The 22,984-nt window shown below is 41.0% G+C and overlaps 1 protein-coding gene across 3 annotated transcripts in view; it reads right to left on the bottom strand.

The window, feature by feature from the left end:
- The window catches only part of GRM7 (glutamate metabotropic receptor 7), a 558,095-nt gene that overhangs the window by 386,431 nt on the left and 148,680 nt on the right, over positions 1-22,984 (bottom strand). The window lies entirely within an intron of this gene.

Below are 22,984 nucleotides of genomic sequence, written 5' to 3'. Positions count from 1 at the left end.
TCACTGCAGGATTAAAGTAGCTAGCAAAAGAAGAGAAACTGAAGAAGACAGACTTTGTGTAAGCACATATGTATCTTGGAGAATTTTCAAAATATGGCTTATAAAATTATGAATCATAAATCCATTTTAAGACCTGTATAATGTATATGTAATATCATCCCAGCATGACAGTCCAAGCTTACATTTCTATGGTATGTCAGCTCAGCTACTGTTGAAGACTCTCACCCAGCACTCTTCTAAGAAGGGATCAAGTGATGCACGTTTATCAAATTAATCACATCTGCTCATTCTAAATATTAGTTTAAATTAAGAAAGTTGAACCAGAAATCTTAGTTAAGAAGTCAATTTCTTTTTCATTATAGCATAAATGTGGTATATTTTAAGGTATATTTTCAAGTAATATAACATTTATGATAAAACACATTCAACTTGACAAATTTTGTTGTATTCTGATTAAAGAAATGTAGACATATTTCACTCAATCATTTTTGCCTTGTAACTTCTCAGAATATTTTTTCCATTGTATTTTCCACTCTTTCAATTTTCCTTTCCACACAAGAACAGAAACTAGTTTTGAAACATCAAGATGTCTAATGGGGTAAAAATTCCATTTTCTGAAGGACTCTAGCATCTTGGTAACAGATTTCTGCTCTGGAAAACAGAGAGACACATAGAGACAACAATTCTCACTGACCTTTGCATAGTCTGCAAACATGCTGGATTGGGTGGCAAATCTTCGTGTTGTCTACCACTTTCCTACCACGACAGACACTCACGCAGGAGCTAGGCACAATATAATGCAAGCATTTCCCAATGGGCAGGAAATATCCTGCTGGGAAGGAACAGGAGGATTAGCTGGGAAGCACAAGAGATGTACACAACAAGATGTGCATGGATTTAGCAGCACCAGAAGACTGGATTTCGGGGGAAGAGCAACTGGCTCCATTTTTTGCTCTCTGAAGGAAGCTCACATTTCCAAAGTTCAAGGAATGCTAATCAAGCCCATAATGGACTCTCACATTTTTATAAAGTCAGTTGTTATGTTTGAGGTATTTTTCTAGGCATGACACAAAAGCATTTCACATGCTGCTCCCCACAGATGATAGTCTGTTTAAAATAAGAAAAGTATAATTGAAATTGATTGTGCTGCATTAGTCAGTGATTAATTAAGTTGTAATTTATTTTTAACATTGCACATTATTGTTCATCTAGCTCATTTCTAGTGTTAATGAAGAACGGTCTCTAAATCCCTTTACAACTTTTGTTATTTTGTTTGAGAAGCAGGCAGCATTGAGCCCTGAGTTCCTTATCATTTTCTTAACAGGTACAACCAAAGCTTTTGAAGAAAATATTTTAGGGATAACACTGCAGATGTTTTTCATTACCTGTTAATCCATGACATGCAATATCAAAATCTATCCTAAACCCACATCTACATGAAATATTTCATAATAAAAGATTTCATAGATTTCATAGACATTAGGGCTGGAAGGGACCTCGGAAGATCATCGAGTCCAGCCCCCCGCCCAAAGGGCAGGACGTCAGCTGGGGTCATAGGATCCCAGCAAGATAAGCATCCAGTTTCATCTTGAAGGTGTTCAATGAAGGCACTTGAACAACCTCCGGCGGCAGGCTGTTCCAGACCTTGGGGGCTCGGACAGTAAAGAAATTCTTCCTTATGTCCAGCCTGAAACGATCTTGTAGTAGTTTGTGACCATTCGTCCTCGTCATCCCTTGGGGCGCTCTGGTGAACAAACGTTCCCCTAGATACTGGTGGTCACCCCTGATAAACTTGTAGGTGGCCATCAGATCACCCCTGAGCCTGCGCTTTTCCAGGCTAAAGAGCCCCAGGGCTCTCAGCCTGTCATCGTAGGGTCTGCTTCCCTGACCCCTGATCATGCGCGTGGCTCTTCTCTGGACTCTCTCAAGCTTCTCCACATCCTTTTTGAATTGTGGAGCCCAAAACTGGACGCAGTACTCCAGCTGCGGCCTCACTAAGGCCAAGTACAGGGGGAGAATGACGTCCCGGGATTTGCTTGAGAAGCATCTATGGATGCAAGCCAGCGTTTTGGTCGCTTTACTAGCCGCAGCATCGCACTGCAGGCTCACGTTCATCTTGTGGTCAATGATGACCCCCAAGTCTCTTTCTTCCATAGTGCTAACCAACATAGCACTGCCAAGCCTATAAGGATGCTGCGGGTTTTTCTTCCCAAGGTGGAGAACCTTGCATTTATCGGCGTTGAACACCATCAGATTCTCATCCGCCCGCTTGCTGAGCCTGTCCAGGTCAGCCTGGATCACCCGCCTGTTTTCTGGCGTGGATGCTTTGCCCCAAAGTTTGGTGTCATCGGCGAACTTGGCCAGTCCGCTTCTGACTCCAGTGTCCACATCGTTAATGAAGATGTTGAACAGTATGGGTCCAAGGACAGAGCCCTGGGGGACCCCACTGGTCACAGGACACCACGATGAGTGACTTCCATCAATTACTACCCTCTGGGTCCAACCCCGGAGCCAATTTTCCAGCCAGTGGATTGTGGAGGACCCAAGGCGACAATTGGCCAGTTTCTCCAAGAGACGATCATGGGACACCAGATCGAAGGCTTTTTTGAAATCAAGATATATGACATCAATCTCATCTCCCTTGTCCAGGTGATAGGTCACCTGGTCATAGAAGGAAATGAGATTGGTCAAGCAAGACCTACCCGCAACAAACCCATGCTGGCTATCCCTTAAGATGTTGGCGTCGGCCAGTCCATTAAGGATGGCCTCCTTAATAAACTTTTCTAAGATCTTCCCCGGGATAGAAGTCAGGCTGATGGGCCTATAGTTAGCCGGATCCACTTTCCTCCCTTTCTTGAAGATAGGCACCACATTGGCCTTCTTCCAGTCTTCGGGCACTTCACCAGAGCGCCAAGAGTTTTCAAAGATCCGCGCTAGAGGCTGGGCTATGATGCTCGCCAGCTCCTTGAGTACCCTAGGGTGAAGATTGTCAGGGCCGGCTGACTTGAAGGTATCCAGCTTCTCAAGATGTTCCTTCACAAAGTCAGCATTAATGGAGGGCAGGGGATCACCCTCACCCGGACTTCCCGGCCCTGTAGCGGGGATGGGCGTCCCATGGGGCTGATGAAAGACTGATGCAAAGTACCTATTTAATAGGTTGGCTTTTTCCTGGGCGTCAGCTGTCAGTTGCCCCATCTGGTTCAGCAGGGGTCCAATGTTGCCCCTGCTTTTCCTCCGGCTCCCCACATATCTGAAAAAGGACTTTTTATTGTCCTTGATGCTCAAAGCTAGCTGGAGTTCAGTTGCAGCCTTGGCTTTCCTGGTCTGCTCCCTACAGGACCGGACCAGTGCAGAATAATCCTCCTTGGAGGTGACTCCCATCCTCCATCCTTTGTAGGCCTTTCTTTTTAGCCTCAGGAGGTCTGCTAGGTCCCTGGAGAGCCAGGGGGGCTGCTGTGCCCTCTTGCTGCCTTTCCTCCGAGATGGAATAGACTTAGTTTGTGCATTGAGGATCGCTCCCTTGAGGAGCAACAACTCTTCTTGAACTCCCCTCTCCCTGCGGTCACAGTCCCTTAGGGCCTCACTGACAAGCCTCCTGAGCTTGTCAAAGTCGGCTTTCCTGAAGTCAAGGACTTGTGTGTTGCTGACCGACTTGCCAGCTTTTCGGCGGATGGTGAAGGTGATCAGCTCGTGGTCGCTGACACCCAGCTTCCCATCGATCACTAGGTCGCCGACTAGGTCCTCCCCAGTAGCCAGGACCAGGTCGAGCAGCGCTTTGCCTCTCGTTGGCCCATAGACTTCTTGAGTCAGGTAGAGGTCATCCACGCACGAGAGGAAGCTCTGCGACCGCTCAGATTTTGCTGAGCGATCCTCCCACGAGATGTCTGGGTAATTGAAGTCACCCATGACAACCATGGTCCTGGAGCAAGCTGCCTCAGCCAGTTCCTGGGCAAACTCCTGGTCTAGCTCAGGACTTTGGGTGGGAGGTCTGTAATAGACTCCCACCATTGTGTCCCCTGTGCCGTGTTCCCCACGGATTTTAACCCAGAGGGTCTCCAGCCGTCCACCCTGGTCGCCAATATCGGCTTGCAGGGACGCGTAGCTTTCCTTAAAGGAAAACAAAGTACAGATTCGGAACTCCATTATAGTTTGCACTGTGTGAGTATGCCATAGGAGGAAACTTATGCAGGATATACTTCCCTGGCCCTGCGCCTCTCTGTAAGAGGCAGACTGTCCTGATCCTTAGACAGTGCACTCCAGCTCTATCATTTGGAATAGCTGTCTGGCCAGGAAGCATAGTTTGTACTCTAATGGCCAACATATTCAATTACTCTGTGAGAGACAGGCTCATCATTTGAATTCCAAAACGTACTCATAGCCACTGAATTGTGAACAAGGGGAGATGTCTATTCCATACTCATACCTCAAGTATTTTGTTGCATATTAGTCTCCTTCACTTTATTGATAGGGGAGCGGTCTTGCAATGCAGTCCATATCTTAATAATGCAAAATTCTTGAAGGTGTCTCTTTGAATATTTGTCATCTCATAGCTTCCATGTGACAACTAAACCATAAATCACATAGCAAACCAATTACAGAAAACATCTAGGAAAATTTAAACTGCATTGCTCTGGTTTTTCATTTCATATTGACTTCATTTTTTTCCTTTTATTCTGCTGCTCTCCGCTGGAAACAAGGAAGAGAGCTGGTGCCAGCTGAGAAAGCAAGTTCTTTGAGAACTATCAGCTAAGGACTCTCCAGCTATGTATTAGGAAGCTCTCTCATACCCTAACCTTTTAAATCCTAATCTGTCTACAACTTTTACTCACTCTTTCCCATTTTCCCTTTTGATTCTTGCATCGTGCATATTAATGATGCCATAAAATAATTCTTAGTACAAGGTTACTATAATGTGACAGTTGTCATGCTTTCTTTAGTTGCTTAGCAAAAAGTTTATGAAAAACATGCACCTAAACCCACTGGCCAAAGGACAGTTGCCATAAAACTTTAAAAAAAAGGAGTTTTTCTGAGGATTATGTGCAATTAACATAATGCACGAGTGTACCTGTTGAGATATTAATCAGCTCCCACTGGGGTATTATTAAGTTCACAGTTTGCTGCAAATTCACTTTCAACTTCCTCTTAAATTTTATTGATTCAGTTTCCTGACAATAGGGGGGGGAAAAAAACTTTGATAAAGTCTCTTGAATTTATCTTATTTAGAAACACAGTGCCAGTCTAGCCAAACTGCACCGTCCTGCCAATAATTTCACATTCCAAAGGAAGGTGAGTGAAGAATTTTCACTTGGCTGCAAAACCGTTTGATGTGAGTTGATGGATGACTAACTTTTTTGAATAAGTTTACATCTCATATTTTACTCACGTAGAAATTTCTCGTGTCAAGACTTAATCTTCATTGGTACAACAATACTTTGTTCAACATTTACATGTTTAATTACATAACAAACAACTCCAACAAACAATTTCCATGAATTAAAATTATTTGAAGTTGCTAACTAGCTATTTTCTATGGGCCAAATACTCAAGATCTTCCTTATGTTTTATTCATCCTTAATGAAAGGAAACAGTTTCACCTAGATAAGAATAGACTAAAATTAGGGTTGATAGTGTTGTCAGGCACTGAAAAATCAGTTATTTGGTTATAATCTAAAGCCCAATGATGGTAATAGAAGACTATGCATTGACTTCAAAGGGTTTAGATCAGTTCTCAAGCTAACGGAGATTCCAGACTTATAGTGTCCCTTTCTCTGTTTTAGAAGAGTCATAGTGTGGGGAGATTCAGCTGCTCCTCCCTTGAAGTTATCCATGCTTTAGTTTGGCACTGTACTCTCACCAAATGAAGGACATTTTGGCCATAGCATCCAGCAGTGATTCCCCTGACTCCATAAAATGCATGCCATTCCTTGGCCTATTCTATGCATCAGAGTAGATGCACATACATATAATAAACAATTTAAATATATTTTACTATGATTTTCTCTCTTCCCTCATATCTTTTCTGCCAAAACAAAAAAACGCTGAAGTTAGGAGTTTGGGTTGGGATTTTCAAGTCTAAATGACTAAACAGAACAAGTTCTGTATTTATGAGATTTCATGAGAAAAGACACTAGAATGGATTTCCAAAAGCACCCAAGTAACTTCAGAGCACAAGCCTACAATGATCTTAAATCAGGCTTTTAATCCTAAATCACTTAAGTGGTGTTTTGCTGGATAACTTCAAACCCTGTGGTGTTTTGCTGGATAACTTCAAATGCTTGGTATTTCAAGGTAGGAGTGGATTTTGAGCCCAAGAAATTAGAGAAACAACAAAATCCTGATGATGATCAAACAAAACTAATATGTGAAATAAATCTGCATAAAAAACTACACTCAGAGAGAGAGGACTCATTAGTTTACAGTGTTCTACCAGACCATATACACTTCAGTTCGTGGAAGCCTAACTAGGCTTTGAAAGTTCGGCTATGACATAAAATTCGCAGGAGCATTGAGCAAACTAGCACATTGAAAGAAGGACCTTCATAAAATGGAAAAGTTTCAAAAGCATTAATCTATTTACAGTTGCTATGTTTTATCCCTTACTTTTCCTCACCATGTTTACCAATTACTAAAGCTATTTGTGTTCAAACAATGTCCTGTTTGCTCATACCATGGCCTATCTTTTATTTTATCCTGCACTGAATTCATAATGATGAATTAGAGACTGACACTATCCTCTGCATAGGAAATGGATATAAAGGTTTAGAAGGTACAGGAACACACATACAAACGAGATCAAACATAATGAAAAGCTAAGCTGGGAGAAGGAAAGCAGCTTTTAATAAAACATAAATATCCTCAACAAAGGAAACATTAAGAACACACACCAAATAAATGAATTGTACATATGAATGTTTTCTAGATACTAGTTACCTCGACAACGTAAATCTCACTCCTCTAAATGACACCTACCTGTTCACCTTTCACTTGAGAGTGGGCAGGTGACAGGGTACCTCTAACCTTGGTCATAGGGATCAAGATACAAGGTTAAGAGCCTAAACAGTAAACAATCTAAATCCTAATTTTACAAGCAGCCTAAGGATCAGATTTTCAGAACCTCTCAGTGCCTACAAATGGTCAAAAGAACCCAGCTCCCACGAAAGGTTTTCTGAATCAGAGCAATCGTATTGTTATGTATTTTTCAGTGTCAACCTTGCATATGCTGGTCCATGACCTTGGCTTCTAGCTACCAACACAGGATGTGGCCAGAGCTACAGAAGTCTTTCATACCCAAAAGGAATTCTAGGTTACTGAGTACTTCTGACAGGCTGGTCCTAGCTTCCTCCCCCCCACCCCTCCCCAACCCCGCCACCTCAAATGTGCTTTTTTCTTGCAATCTGACTACAACTGCTCCATTTACCCTTCTCTCCCATATTGGCTAACTTAAGATTTTTGTATTTTTTAAACTGTTTTTAGTTTATTATAATAAGTTATTCCTGTATCTCATATATTGACTGCATCCTAGTTGTGCACACAAGATAGGTCTTGTCTATATGTATAGAGAGTAATTTTTGCCATGCAAATATGTGCTTTAAACATTCCAGGCAGACAGACAACACAGATTTTGCCAGAGCAGTTAAGGAGACCTAATGAAAATGCAAACCTAATATGTACAGTTCTCAAGGGAGGGTCTCATATCAAGACACTTCAAATATGGTTACTGACCTCCTTTCATATCACCTCAAGTTTCTTGTGTATTTGGATCCTACATTTTGGTAAATCATCACATAACTAGCTGTGAAAATGATATCAGGTCAAGGCTTGGTGTCTAAATAATATTACTTTCTCTCTACTCACCAATGAAAAACACCCACATTTCAGCAAAGCAGGAAGCAAAAAGTTTACCCATCACCACTTCTAGTGTTCTCCTTACAGGACATCTGTATCTATGGTAATATGACATATGTTTGATTTGCACTTACAGAGAAGTGCAAGAGAAATATCCATTGCTGTATTAAGATACAGTTAACTGCCTCTAATAGTTTTTCATATTTTATCTATTCATTGCTGTGTCCCTACTTTGATGCATCTTCCCATAGGTCTATACTAGTTGGCTGGTATCATAGGGAATTTTTTTTTAATGGATATGGCAGAAAAATCACTAATAAACACACAAGACAAGACCACCAAAGACCTTTCAGTTTCAAATACAACTAAGAAATAAGATGCCACTGTATGTTAGTAAAGAAATAAAGGGGAAGAGATGCAGAAGCACAGTGCTGAGCTGTGGCATCACCTTGTCTTTGTGGTAAAGAAATGAGAAAGATATGACCAAACACCAACGTGAGAGCAAGCCGTGCTCATAGCATGGGGAGGAGGAGTGATGGGCACGGTTAGCAGCGTTCCCGCCCGTGCTGATTGGCAGGGGGCGGGCAGATGCTGCCCGGTTAAAAAGGGGAGCATGCCAAAACAACGGGGGGGACCCGCGTAATATCAGAGAGGACTGATCACCCTCGCCGGAGGTCCTGCGTCCGCGAAAACCTGGATGGCCCGATCACGATTTGGTATACCATCTGAGCATACTTAAGAGCTCCCAAGGAATCGGCGAACTAGATTCCTGATACAGCTGTACGAGTTTGTTGCCTGAAATAGTGAGTAAAGCGATTCTCTTATCTCACTGCCTCCCCGGTGTGTTTCTGTCGACGGAGGGAGAGACAGAAGAAGGAGGAAAGGCCCGAACCCTTTTGTCCCTGACCTACTCGAGTGGATTGGGCTCAACCACCCATAGTTAGATTGCACAGTCTTGAAATGCTGTCGACTCAGGTGAGGCCCCACTGAACTATGTGGTAAATCACAAGCCTTTGGCTTTGGACTAACTTCATGCAAAGGGAGATACCATGATGCCTTGTTGTTTGGGCATCTGTCCAAGCAGAAGGGGACCCCAGCAGCCTGATTCAACCAATTCATTTCCAGCTTTAGAAATGCCTTGTGGAAGGGCAGGACCCAGCTCATATATGGGTACACAGACCTGTCAATGTATGCCTGCAGCAAAATGGGACTGAACAAGATGCAAAGGTACTACAAGAAAGCTGGGGAAGACATCAGGGAAGAAATGGTGAAGAACATCTGGAAGAGGATGGACTAGCACAGACTTTTCAGAAGTAGGCCCTCTGAAGAGAGCAACAATGATGATGGTGACAATGACGAGGGCAGATATAACAAGAGAAAAGAAAGTGACAATGATGACAGCAATGACTAAAAGAACTGGGAAAGAAAGGAGGGTAGGGAGGGAGAAGTTGGGAAGGGGGACAGCGTAACCTTAGGGTGTAGGGAAAGGATGAGTATCTGTGACAGGCAAGAGTGATGGTGATGGTCACATGGGTGCACAGTACAGTTGTTGTGACGGGAATGTGTATGATGTAATGGCAATGATGTGTTTTGGACTGTCAAGTAAGCAATAGTGGCCGTAGGATAGTTTTGGCTAAAGTAATGCAATTAGACACACACACACACACAAATAGATATATTTTCAAATAAAAACCAAAAACTGGGAGATGCCATGATCACCACCACAGTAGAAACAGTATCGGTTTAGGTGGGTTTGCTGTACATGTAGCAGTCGGCAGTTGTCAAATACAAGACAAACCTCCAATAAATAGATTCTATACCTAGAAAATTATATCAAATTTATAATTTTTCCATTTATAAAATCTAATTATTGAGAGATGGTCTTATAATTAGGGTTATCTTATATTAGAATAAACAGAGTAGTATCACAGATATGAGGGAGGGCGAGGAGGGGTTGTTTCTTTTTTGGTCTTTTTTTACATAGCCAAGCCAAAGAGCTTACAAGCTATATGTTAAGACATATTTCAGATATTAACCCTTATGTTTTACAGGTATGTATGTATGTATGTATGTATGTATGTATGTATGTGAAAGCGCATTAGATGCTTATATTTATTATATGTCAGCAAGATGGCCAAGACCTAGCAAATCCTATGTGAATCAGAATTATAAGAAGTTTGTCAGCTTTTATCTATTCTTGCTCAAGTAAAAGGAGATGTTTTCAAATTCCATGCAACAGCTTTCCATTACACTCCAGCCTGCTGCTTTCCTGCCATAGCAATATCCTTCCATTTATTGAGATGACAGCCACTATGACCTATTCCCCTCTGACCAATTAGCTAGTCATGGCTCTTGAATGCTGTCATAAAACACAGTAAAAGTACTGAAGCAATAAACTACTACTCCTTTTGGAGAAACTATGAATGGCATTGGACATGCTATATATTATCCAGGTAGGATTTGGTGCAACACTGAAATGAGCGGTATGAGTTATAGGTCTGAATTCAGAAATCATATTCTTAACTCAAGTCCATTTTTACAAGCTTTCAACCAAATACCCAGCTTGAGAGAACTGCACAAAGACCTAACATATACAGAGCAGTTAGTAACAGAATAGATCAAACAAAAGTTGATGTTTAATTGCCTAGAAACAACCATGGGTCCTGAAATAGAAAGAATCTGAAGTCATTACTCACAGAGTTAATCCTTACTTGTAAAACTTCTGCCATTAAAATTAATTTGTCTACTTATTTGAATAAAGGGCTACTAAAAGTGGCAGGCTATCCCAATGCATAAAGTAAGGGGCTGGGACTTAGGAGGACTGAATTCTATTCCTATTTCTGCCACTGACTTGCTAGATCTTGCCCGAGCCATTTTTACTCTCCCATGCCTCTGGTCCCCAGCCTATAAAATGGGTATATCAATACTGACCTACTAGGAAAGTGCTTGAAGATTCAGAAATACTATAGAAGAACAGCTACATCTGATATAGGAATATGAAATGCAAAGTCAGATTCATTTTGCCCCCATTTAAAAAGCATTTTCTATATATAATATGAAAGGTGTAACTTGTATTTTGGCTCTGACATGGCTTGAGTTTAACCTGTGAATTCCTGCACCAGCAATACTGAAAGGTCCATCCCTAGCAAAGGTGATACATCAGGCTAGCATGACTTAGGCAATCAATTTCTGTAGCCAGTGTCATGGAAATGTATGAAGCAGCTAGCATCATGAGTGAATTTTCTTGAACAAGGAATATCTGCTGAAGTTCTAGGGGAGCATATGTTTTATCAAGACGTGTACATGGTTTTTCAGTTAGTGTTCCTGATGAATTTTTGGTTCAAGCTGTATTTATTGGATTTATCCATAGGGTAAGTCAAGTGTACTTTTCCTATACTAGCAAAACTAAGCAAATCCCATGTGAATCCATGAATAATAGCGCATATATCTTTCCTCTGACTTTATGAGGAGACTTGACCAGAAGAAATTCCTTACAGCGCTGGACAAATCGCTTACCTTGTCCAGTATCCTGTCTCTACATATATCAGAAAAAATACAAGAAATGTATGTGCATATTATACATGTATACATCTCAAACACATCCCTACATCCACAGCCACTTATTTTGTTCACATCTCATTTAGTTTTATTCTCTTTAAATGAAGCAGCTATAACAATTTCATTGTCTTTTCTTACGCAAATCTTAGGAAAAACAGATTCACTGAAAATCAGCCTTTTTTTTAACAAGGATCTAGACACTAAGCCAATCTAATATTTAACAGCTTCACACAAACTTCTGAACTAAAATTGTTTCCACTGTGCCCAGGCATAGGCATTACACTTTTACCGGTATAAGTGATCAGCAAATGGTCTATACCCATAACGGAACAGAAGTTTGGCACACAAAGCCAATCTATACACATAACAGAACAGAAATTCAGCACACACAGACTGATTTAAAACGGCAAAATCAAATACCCGCCGCCCCATCCCCCATCAAAGGGTAAGTAAGTGTTCTGTTCACTACTGATCTAAACTAGCTTGCAGATAACCACATAACTTAGATCGATCCCGCCTCGGGCTTTTTGAATGTCTGTACCTAGCCTGTATGTACAAAAACACAATGCCTTTGAGGAAACTGCTGCAGAGTTTTGACGTTGTTGTAAATATTGTATACCGTTTCAGAACAAAAACAGATGTCCAAATGGAATTCAACTGTTCTTTTATTTTGTGTCCTTTAGGGAATTGCTTAAAAATAAATCAGGCCCAATCCATACTGTAGTTTAGATATGGAAGACTCATGCATACTCCAAACTAATCCTTTAGGAGGTAAAAACATGCTCCTGGGTTTACCAACCCAAGCTTAGCTACTACACCATATCATTGCAGATGCAGTGGACATAAAATGAATGCCTCCTAATTGTGGTCATTCTCTGTGGTCTATAAAAATCAAACAAAATATTATGAATCTATGATTTCTTTTAATATATAATTAAGCTTATTCATTAACATGTTAAGGTCAGGGGAAAATTTTTTTTAAAGCTGCCTCTAAAATTGCACTCTCAAAATTATATGCACAACCAAAATCAGTATTTGCCTTTGTAAAGGGCACTTAATTATATAAATCACTAGTTAAATGCACAATTACCCAGTTTGCACAATTTCCCTTTGTATATACACTTGAAAAACCTTTAGAAAATTAGGCCCTTGGAAACTGATACAGTAACATAACAAATAATATTTTATCATATTTACTTGAATATAAGGTGAGGATTTTTTTTGGGGGGGGGGGGGGGGGGAAGTCCCTCACCTTATATTTGCACACAAGAAAATCCCATTACATATATAACCTATCATTAAACTGCTGCCAGAAGGAGTATGTACTTAGCAAAGTAAAACAACTATGAAGTTGATTAAATGCAGCCAACACTGAGCATGACTATAAAACATATGGCCAATATTGGGCAACTATACTGATGGGAACCTTTTTTTTTGGAGAGGGGTGGCACCCTACGTGAAAGCCCCAGGCCCACAAGCCTTGAAATTCAGATACCCCCTAGTCTTGCTTCCTCCTAGCCAAAAGGCCATGGGGCAGCTAATGGAAAAATGGGAAAGCAGTCCCCCATTGCCACAAAATTGATGAGAACCGTTTTTATTTTTTTCATGTGGCCCTTAAAAAAAATATAGGCAGTTGTTTTACCAGGAGGGAATGAGCACCAGGCCTGGAGGTACTGCAATACCAAGCCAGCACTTTGAGAGCCTGGAGCAAGCTCCAACACCCTCCCCCGGTGCCAAAAATGCAGATGGAACTTTTTTTTTGGCGGGGGGGAGGGGGGCAGGGATTGGCCTTTAAAAAAAACTAAAAAAACTGGCAGGCCTGGAGGTACTGTAATACTAGATGGGCACCAGGAGGGCCAGAGCCAACCCTGACAACCTCCTGTTGGTGCCAAAAAATGCTTGATCTTAGCAAAAGGTCAAGATGCTGTTTGTTTGCTTTCTTTAATTTAGTGTCTCAGGCCAAATTAGTCAAATCAGGGCCAAATTCCATCAACTGAGCAGAGGTCAGTCATTCAGGTCTGTGTGGTGCTACCACCAGCAAATATCCTACCTCCTAGACTCAGTCTTGGGTTTCAGATACTCCCAAATCCATGGCAAGGCCCTGGGCTGGGAGGCCTTGCACAATCCTGTGTGCAAGGCCCAAGCCTGGAGGCCTTGGGGTTCAGATGTCTCCTAGTCTCACTTGCCCCTAGCCAGAAGGCCATAGGAGCAAGCTAGAGAGAAAGCCTGAGAGCAATCCCCCCGTTTCCATACAATGTATAGCCAAGATCCTCCCATTGGGAGGCTATAGTAGACTCTCCTAAGGGTGCCTGCCCACGGTGCAATGGACAGGCCTCCACCCATAACTACACCAGGTCATTCAAGGTCAAGAAGAAGGAGATCTCCCCTTTCAGACACAGTAAAACCAACTGGACCAACACCATCAGCATTCCCTTCCAGGTAAGGCCAAGATGTTGACAGAAACCGACTGTAAGGATAGAGTAGTACAGCCCATCTGAATGAGACAGTGTCCATTGTGCTCAGTCCCCGTCAGACCCAACATTTTCAACTACTAATTGTGCGTGCCAGGTCGCTTTCGTCGCTCTGCACGCGGGCTGTGGCCAGCAGCCCGGGCAGGCCGGGTCGGAGAGGGCGGGCGCCGAGTTAGAATTAGGCACAGACACGTAACGGCTGATTTTAAGATTGTTTTAGTGGCCTGACCAGTGTCACATACAGGGGAAGGATCACCTCCTTGGCCCTACTTGAGATGCACCTGTGGATGCACAATAAGGTCTGGTTAGCCCTGCCGACCGTGACCTCGCACTGTCGGCCCATGATCATCTTGGAGTCAATAATGACTCCAAGATCCCTTTCTGCCTCTGTGCTCTCAAGAAGGGAGTTTCCCATCTTATAAGTGTGCTGCTGGTTACTACTGCCCAAGTGCAGCACCCTGAAATGCATCCTGTTTTTGTTAGCCCTCCCCTGCAACCTATCCAAGACTTGCTGCAGTCTTTCCCTCCCTGCTAGCATGCCCACCTCACCCCAAATTTTGGTATCACCAGCAACTTTAAACAGGTTACTTTTCATCCCGTTGTCCAAATCGCTGATAAAGAAATTGAACAGTGTGGGCCCAAGGACCGAGCCCTGGGGAACTCCGCTGCCTACTTCCCCCCAGGTCGAATATAACCTGTCCACCACCACCCTATGGGTACGATCCTTCAGCCAATTTGCAATCCATCTGACTGTGTAGGCTCATGATGAATCATGAGCCTTTTGGCTTTGAACTAATAGCATGCATATCTTATACTATGCATAAGGAGGTTCAAAAGTGCTGCTTTAAAGTGTGTTGATAGAGTACCTGTGATAAAAACTTACAGCAAAAATGGTAAAATGCATCAATTCTGCTTGAATTAGTCTATGGGTACCTATACAAATTTACCTATATGCCAATCACTACAAGTATGTTGATTTCAAAGTCAGTGTTTTCAAATTAGCAGTGTGGTGGGTTGTTTGCTTGGTTTTTACACCAGGAGATCCTGGTTTAAAAAAAAGAAACCATAAACTGCTAAAAAAGCAGCATGGCGCACAGCAGCAGCATGCACTGCCAGAAGGGGAGTTTGGCCAATCAGGCCTATGCTCTGGCTGCTGGCCAAGAACCAAGCAGCTGGATTGCTACCGCTGCTGCCCTGGGAGGCCCCCACGACCCCAGGTAAGGCTAATGGGGCTAACACAGGTGCTGGCTCCAGCCTCCCCTACCCCATCTGAGGCTATTTGCTGCACACCAGAGTGCACACGCAGGGGTGTGCCTGAGGACAAATAGCAGTGGCAACAGTATACTTGCACTGCTACTATGCGTCCCTGCACATGTGCACTTGTTGGGACCTGCCCATACAGCTGTATTTTTGTGCTGTGCCTCTAAGGGTACAACTACACCATTCATTGTGGCATGGTAGATACACCTTGACAAGATAATTTCCCCCACTGAAAAGAGCTAACACTACTGTTGAAATATAGACATACCTCAAGAGGCACAATAAGGTCTCATGGCTCAGCATCAGGGCACGTTAAAGTGGCTTTACACCATGTTTGTTCCTCCGTATCCTGAATTAGAGGACCAGAGTGACTCTCACATACAGGTTTCCCTCACTTTATGCTGTACATGTGTTCCTGGAAAATGGCACATAACTTGAATTCACATAAAGGGAACCTACTTTACAATGCAACAAATAGGGATATGTTCCAAGACCTCAACTGTACTGACCCCCAGACCCATTTCTACCACTTTTATAAGACAATTTTGGCACTTACCAACAACAGACAGTACACACAAGCACAGGGAGGTGGTGAATGTTTAGTTAGTGGGGATGGCAACTACAGAAACATGTGTCACAGACAACGAGCGAAGAGCACAGATCCACACAGGAGATTATTTTGGTGCATGTCACTCCTAGAATGCACTGCACAAAGCAGCTGACTGCGGGCTTCCACCACACTGATCACATAAGAGTGAATTTACCTCGCATATAATGAATTTTTGGTATAAAAAGGGTCACTGCATACAAGCGAATTCGCACGTACAGAACCCACATAAAACGAGGGAAACCTGTAACTGAGCCTAACAGGCATGCCTAAATTACTAGAGCCTCCTTAGCACTCTCCTTAGCTTCCTATAACCAGTAGAAAGCTAAGGAGGTGCTAGTAATTTAGGGATGCTGTTAGGCTGAGTTATGTAGGAGTCATTCTGGTCCCCTAATCCAAGATGTGGAGGGACAAATGTGGTGTAAAGCCACTTAAACACAGCACAGAATCTTGGCAGCAGAGAAGATATTGTTTCAACGTAAACCTCAAACAGACTCCTAGGTGTGAACAAAAAAGCCCTTCCTATAAATCAGATACTGAAAAGAACAGGTACCCTTTGATATTTCAGCATGTTATGCTTTGGAGTTCTTAAACATATACATGTTTAAAGATTTCATCGAATTTTAGCAGGACTACTAATACACTCATAGGACAATAAAGCTTTAATGATTTGTAGAATTCATGAGACGTGATCAGTGTATATATATACACACAGGTAGTTTTATTAAATTAAAAGAGGAGAGTCCTTGTCAGATATATCAGTTAAAATACCACGTGTGATTGTCCCTCCACTGCACTGGGAACATGCACAGCTCTCCCTATTTTAACTCCATCCCTGATAGAAAAAAAGCATGACAACAACATTAAAATGATAGACAGGGCTCTGCTAGAACTCATTTGAAATATTAACAACATATCAGAAGTACTCCACTCTTTTGCGCTAATGTTTCAAATCAATCTTTAGCTGAGCTCACATAAGGTGATAGATGTACTGGAACCTTTCTAATACATGCTTTTTTGTAATCATACATTGCAGTGAAGATGCCTTTCCCCCTCTTCCCATTTTGATTAAAATTAAAGCATGTGAGAGGAAAAATATGGATGTCCTCTTTCACTTTCATTTGGCCATATACAAAAATGTAATTAGACAAAGACTTTAAAGGAAAGATTGACAGGGAGCAGACAGGGGACACATCTTTTTTTGAGCTGGCTTCAATCAATTCCTAAGCTAAATAGGGCTATGCAAAAAACAAAACATAGATGTCTCCAGCTCAAGGACTTCCCAAGAAAGCCCGGCCTTGTCACTGATTACCAGAGGTCCACATGTATGTGTTTGTTAAAGAAGCAATTCAGTTAATAATAACAATTTTAAAAGCCTAGGAATAAAATGAATATTTCATCTAAAAAAAATTAGAAAACTCTTTGAAAATTCTGCCAACCAGGAGGATTATAATACAAATCTCCATGCTCTATATAATGAAATACAAGGATATGACAGTTCTGAAACTTGTAATATTTGTATCACCCACTCAGGCATCTTCATTAATTTGACGTCCTGAATATATGTTTATTAAAATATCCTAACTGAGGAGGGAAACATATTGCATAAAGTATGTGGACTGGAGCAAAGTCATTCTCAGAAGATGACTTAAAACAGTCAGAGGTGCTGAACAGAGAAAAAGAGGAACTCTCAGTAAGTATCCTTCATGAAGTTGCTGAATAATATAGCTAATAAGTACTGAAGATTTATCATTATTAGCCTGTGCTCAACCTTCTACATATACAGTTCTCATGCACTAAAATTTACCTTCTAAAATCTGAAAACCTCAAGCTTGTGCAACCTTGAATGAATGAAGTTCAGATTGCACAAAAATGCTATATAAGCTATTGAGAAATCCAGTCTTTTGAATAAGTATAAAATCTTCTTGACAAACACTTTTAATTTAAAGGTGAATGTGTATGTTATAGAAAATAGGTAAGTACAGATACTGATTTTAATATGTACATGCACTACTGTGCTTTACAATTAAGATATATAAAGCCTATATCTTTCTGATCGCTAGCCAGCTGCATAGCAGGAAAACATTACTCTTAAAATCTGTTAGTACAAAAAAAATTCCTAAAGTTTGTTTTCAGGTGTCATAGCAAAAGTATATTTTCTTCCAGCAACTATATTTCAGCACTGTAAAATCCAAAGTTGCAAACAATAATTTTCAGCAGTAACAGGTTACAACATTAAGGATCCAAACTCACAGAAATAGTCCCTAAATTCACATTAATTTCAGTGGAAGCAGGCTGAGGCCAACTCTCCTGGAATGAGACATCCGCCTTCCTCCTCCCCATCTCCTGCTGCATTAGTCAATTATCTACAAATTAATCCCAAGGGCATCAGCTGTGCTTTTAACAGTAAAATAATGTTTCTAGTGTTCTCTTCCTTCCTCACTTCCCTCCTTCAGATTTTTCAGATGTTTTTTCCACTTAAAATGTGTCAGAATACTACACAGGAATATTTTCCTATGGTAAATAGCTATAGTTTTGTTTCTGCTCAAGAAAAATTAAAGCTGAGAGAGTTTAAACATTTCATCAGTGCAAAGTTGAACTTCATTTAAAAGCTCCTTTTTTTGGCTTTGTAAACCATGTTCTCACAAAGCTCACCCTTGCTTGGAATCTATTACATACCTTCAAAGGAAGCCATAGGTATTAGTCATTTTGTACGTCATACCTTTAAAAGTTTTATTTGTGTGGCAAAAGGTGACCCGTAGGTAGACATGATGAATGTCCAATGAATGGAGATCCCACTGAAAAGATTTTACATATCCATGGTCACTGCCTAAGAAGTACACTAAGAACATTTTCTAATCCCCACTGTTGCTCTCACCAGTTTAATAAAGTAGGAAGCACTATGGCAAACAGGCTGCTTTAGGCATTTTTAACATTGTGTCATGTAATTCGGCTCCTAGCAGATCTAATCAGCATGGTGGTAAAGACAACTGGCAGCAGCCAACGCTTCATTCACTCTTGGTCTCCCAGAACGGGAAACGTGAGGGTTGCTGAACAGATGTTAGCAATAGTGGGGCATTTTATATACTCTGGAAGAAGTCTCCACGAGGAAAGTTGGAGGGTGACAGGTCTCATACATGAACAATGTTGTGCCCCCGTACCCATACATGAGGTCCAATCTTTTGCAAAGCCACAAAGTAGAGGACTACATTATTGACGCCAAATCACTAAGCAGCAGCAGGTCAGATACAGATGTGATATAGCACCTAGAAATGCATAGTTCCTCAGTCTCATTGTGATTCTACACATTCTGGCCTATGCAAAAGACTTGTGCTCATTATAACAGGGCTGTGCCATTAGCAAAAGCATATGCACTGAGTTCCCTTCAGACAAATCTTTGGTGTAGGATGTTCATGTTTGGGCCACTTTAACTTCATCTTTAGCCATTTATGCCTTTTCACTGAAGGCCCTTTTCCTTTCTTTATTCCATTCTTTTGGCAAAAGGTTTATTTTACTCTGAGCCACTGGACACAGCAAAACTTAAATTATTTGACTGTTTATATCTGTGTACAGTAGCCACTATATTGTAACAGCCACAATATTGACTGAATTCAAACAAATCCCTCCTCAAATTATTCAAAGACAGCACAGTAGTAATCCTGAAAACTACAGCTAGTCTAAGCGATGTCAAGCCGATGACATTCACTTCAGGGTAAAAGCGCATCGTACACACACAGGAGGCAATATTCTAGGCGGGACTGGACCTTGGAAAACAAGACTGTGTAAAAAGTCAATGATTATTGAACATTTTTGCCATGGCTTTTGGAAGTCATGTGTTAGGATTTATGGTAATGTTTAAGTATCTGAGATCAGGAAGAGAACCAATGTAAGAGAAAAATTGTCCTACATCTGCCTACTTGGGGGTTATTATACTTTTCTTTAAAGCATCTAGCACTGGCCAGCATCAGATAACGGACCTAAGAGCAATTCCCTGTTCCAGCTTAAGCAGCCTAACTGGTTCATTATAACAGATACAAGCATACTTTTAAAAGAAACTCTGGGCTTCCTTTTGCTTGCAGTGGGCCATTAGCATTTGGCAGAGAGAAGGCCCCCAGGGTGGAGGAGTGCCTGTTTCCCCCTACACTGAAATCCAATCAAATGTATCAAAGGTGAAAGTATCAGAAATTGCCATTTCCCTGAACATGAACTGTAACCACATAGTCACCAAAGCAACAGCAGCAGCTTGACAGCATATGCAAACAATAGGAAATAAGTAAACTTACTTGCCTGGAGCATCCCAGGGGGTGGGAGAAGAGACATTGGGCACATATGTAGGTCAAGCACAAGCCAAAGTGGTACAGTGTACATTTTAGTGAAATATTATATATGCTAAATGATTTTGCTTCATAGGATCAAAAGAAAAAAAAATGGAAAATTACTTAGAAAAACTAACCTGCCTTTTTTATATTATCCTTTATTTTCCTCCTTAATATTTGATCAATAGGATATCCCTAAACACAGTATCTAAGGTTTTCCAGGCCTATTAGCACAGTTTTGATGAAGTTGCGCTAAATCTGTATTCCCAACATACCAGACATTTGGAGCTACAAATCTCTAGTCAAGAACAGTACCTTTAAGCCGTCATATTTTCCAAACATTAATCTGGGATACTCAAATTTAACTGAATGGTACAAAATCCATTATATAGGGCACTCTACTTAAAGGTTTCACATGCTACAGAAATTACAAATTGTACAAGGATAAACATTTTACAATTAAATCAAAATCAAACAAATATTTTGCAAAATTATTTCACTCTCAACAAATGATCTATGTAAAGTGTATCCATGAATAATTTTGAACCACAAACTAAAAAGAAAGATGCATAAGCTATTAATATACTACAACTCTGTCTCACCAAGCATAGAAAAACACCTCAAAAATGCAAGTAAAGTTAGTTTTAAACAAAGAGATTACAAATTAAGGTCCCCATTCAGCAAGGTATGGAAAGTACAAGGTACAATTCAGCAACCATATGCCTATTTTTAAACAAGGGAGTAGTTCCTTAAATGTGATTTATTCACACGCTTAAAATTAAGCAAATTTTCCTCCTCATTCCTGCCTGCAACCCACCCAGATTCCTCCTCCGAAGCAATGGTCTTCTAGATCCCATCATTCTTTACACATGCAGGTGGTTCATAATCTCATTGGGCAAATCCAATCCCAAATGGACATGGAGCATGGAGTTATATACAACAAGATTTATATACAACGTAACACATAAATGGATTTTTAAAATGATGCACATGGTCACATATGGACTTAGCAGAGGTAAATTTCAGTCAGGAAGGAATCTGTGGAGTTCCTATTGATTTGTATCGGTGGAAAGGAGAGGATACTCAGGCATACTGCATCAGTTTAGCTTTCTACAAAGGTTTGAGATGTCAATGATACTGTAGGCAAATCTGTTCTACTCTGATTTTCATTTTAATTTACGCTAGTGTTGAGTGACTGTGGTACTCATAAAAAATGAGGAGCTGATAGAATTAGAAAGTACCAAGGATTTAATTTCACCTTTATATGCACACTTAACTCTCATTAGGACTAATGACAGAAATGCATCAGCGGTGATGGGAGAATAGACAGTTGTGACCAACAATCATTCACCTGAATTTTAGGCTTCATTAAAAGTGTAGAGCTTGGCCAATATCCATCAAAAGACTCATGCTTAGTTCTTAGTAAAACTGGATTGATTTTTGATTGGCACTGAAATCCCCAGTACTGGAAGTGGGGCATGTTGGAGACAAAACAATGAAAATGTGAGACAAAGGAACTTCAGCACTCTTAATTCTGAAAAATGCAAGTTAGAGATCAAGATCCTTCTTGATCTTATGTGCAGCAAAATTCCCTAATGTGATACCCATTTAACTGTAGTATGTCCTGAGACAGGGATCTATTTAGAAAATACGATACAGTGACATCTTTTTTTGGCATGTTATGTATAGGAGGGTACTTACTGAGAACTGGAACAGATTACTAAAGGTTGTAATATATTATCGCAGCACTCCGAGCCTTTAAAATAAAAGCTGGATATTTTTCTACAAGATACGCTCTAGATGAGCTGGTTCCTAGCAGCAATTATTGTGGAATTCTGGCCTATGTTATGCAGGATGTCAAGCTAGACAATAAAGTTCATGCTCTTCTTTCTGAAATCTTGTCCTCCTTCAGCTTCTGTGACTCCAACTTTTCCTGGTTTTCCTCCTATCTCTCTAATTGTTCCCCTTCAGACAATCCTCCTAACTGCCACTACAACTTTCTGCAAGGGTTGCACAGGGCTCTGTCTTTGGACCCCTTCTCTTTTTCCCTCAACAAGCAGAAATTCTATTACCACTTGCAGGCCAACAAACTGCAGCTCTGCCTCTTTGTTCCAGATCAGTATCCTTCTGCTGAACTAAAATCTAGCCCTACCTCTTCGGCCTCACAGGAGGTTTACCCATCAGCAAGTTCATCGTGGCTAAAATAGAGCTCTCAGTCTTTCCCCATATATGCCTTTCCCACTGCCTCCTTTATCAGTCACTACCGACAGCTACCACCACCACCCTGCCTGTTCCTCAGACAAGACAACAACCTGATGGCCAACAACCTGGGCATGGAGATTCTTTCTGAGTAAGATATGTCCTTTTCTATCTATCTACACACCTTAAAAGCAGGTACAACTATAATAAAAATAGGCCTGGCACCAAAGGCCTAATCCTGGAAAAATTTTAAGTATCCAAACTTTATTTTCATAACAAAAACAGGCCTGGCTCCAGGGTTACAGTGCCTAGGTACAAAAACCCTTGGGATTGCTGGTTTGACATAAAATAACCAAATTAATGTGTGCATGTAATGGGTTTATAAAAGTAGAATTTTGGCTAACAAAACAAAATGTGGACAGCATGGCAGCCACAAGAAAACCAATCAATGGTACCCAGAAATAAAAAGTCATCAAAAGAGAAAAACTACAAAAGGAGAAGTTTTCAAAACAACAAATTGTCATCAGCCCCCACCCTCCAAGGTTGCTGACATCGGAAATTCAAGCAAAAAACCTCAGGGTGGCATTAACATACCCAGCTGGATGCATTACTCACCTTGTATATATTCTGGGCACTGAAAATTTTAGGTAATTTATTTTGTAATCATCTTGCTTCCTTTGCCTGTATTACTTTTATTTCCTATCACTGTATCAATAATATTTGCCTAT

This window comes from Alligator mississippiensis, chromosome 12, assembly GCF_030867095.1.
Source record: "Alligator mississippiensis isolate rAllMis1 chromosome 12, rAllMis1, whole genome shotgun sequence".
In the NCBI taxonomy this organism is placed as follows: domain Eukaryota; kingdom Metazoa; phylum Chordata; order Crocodylia; family Alligatoridae; genus Alligator; species Alligator mississippiensis.
Note: the sequence above shows the minus strand (reverse complement) of the source record. Positions and strands in the feature narration are given on the sequence as shown.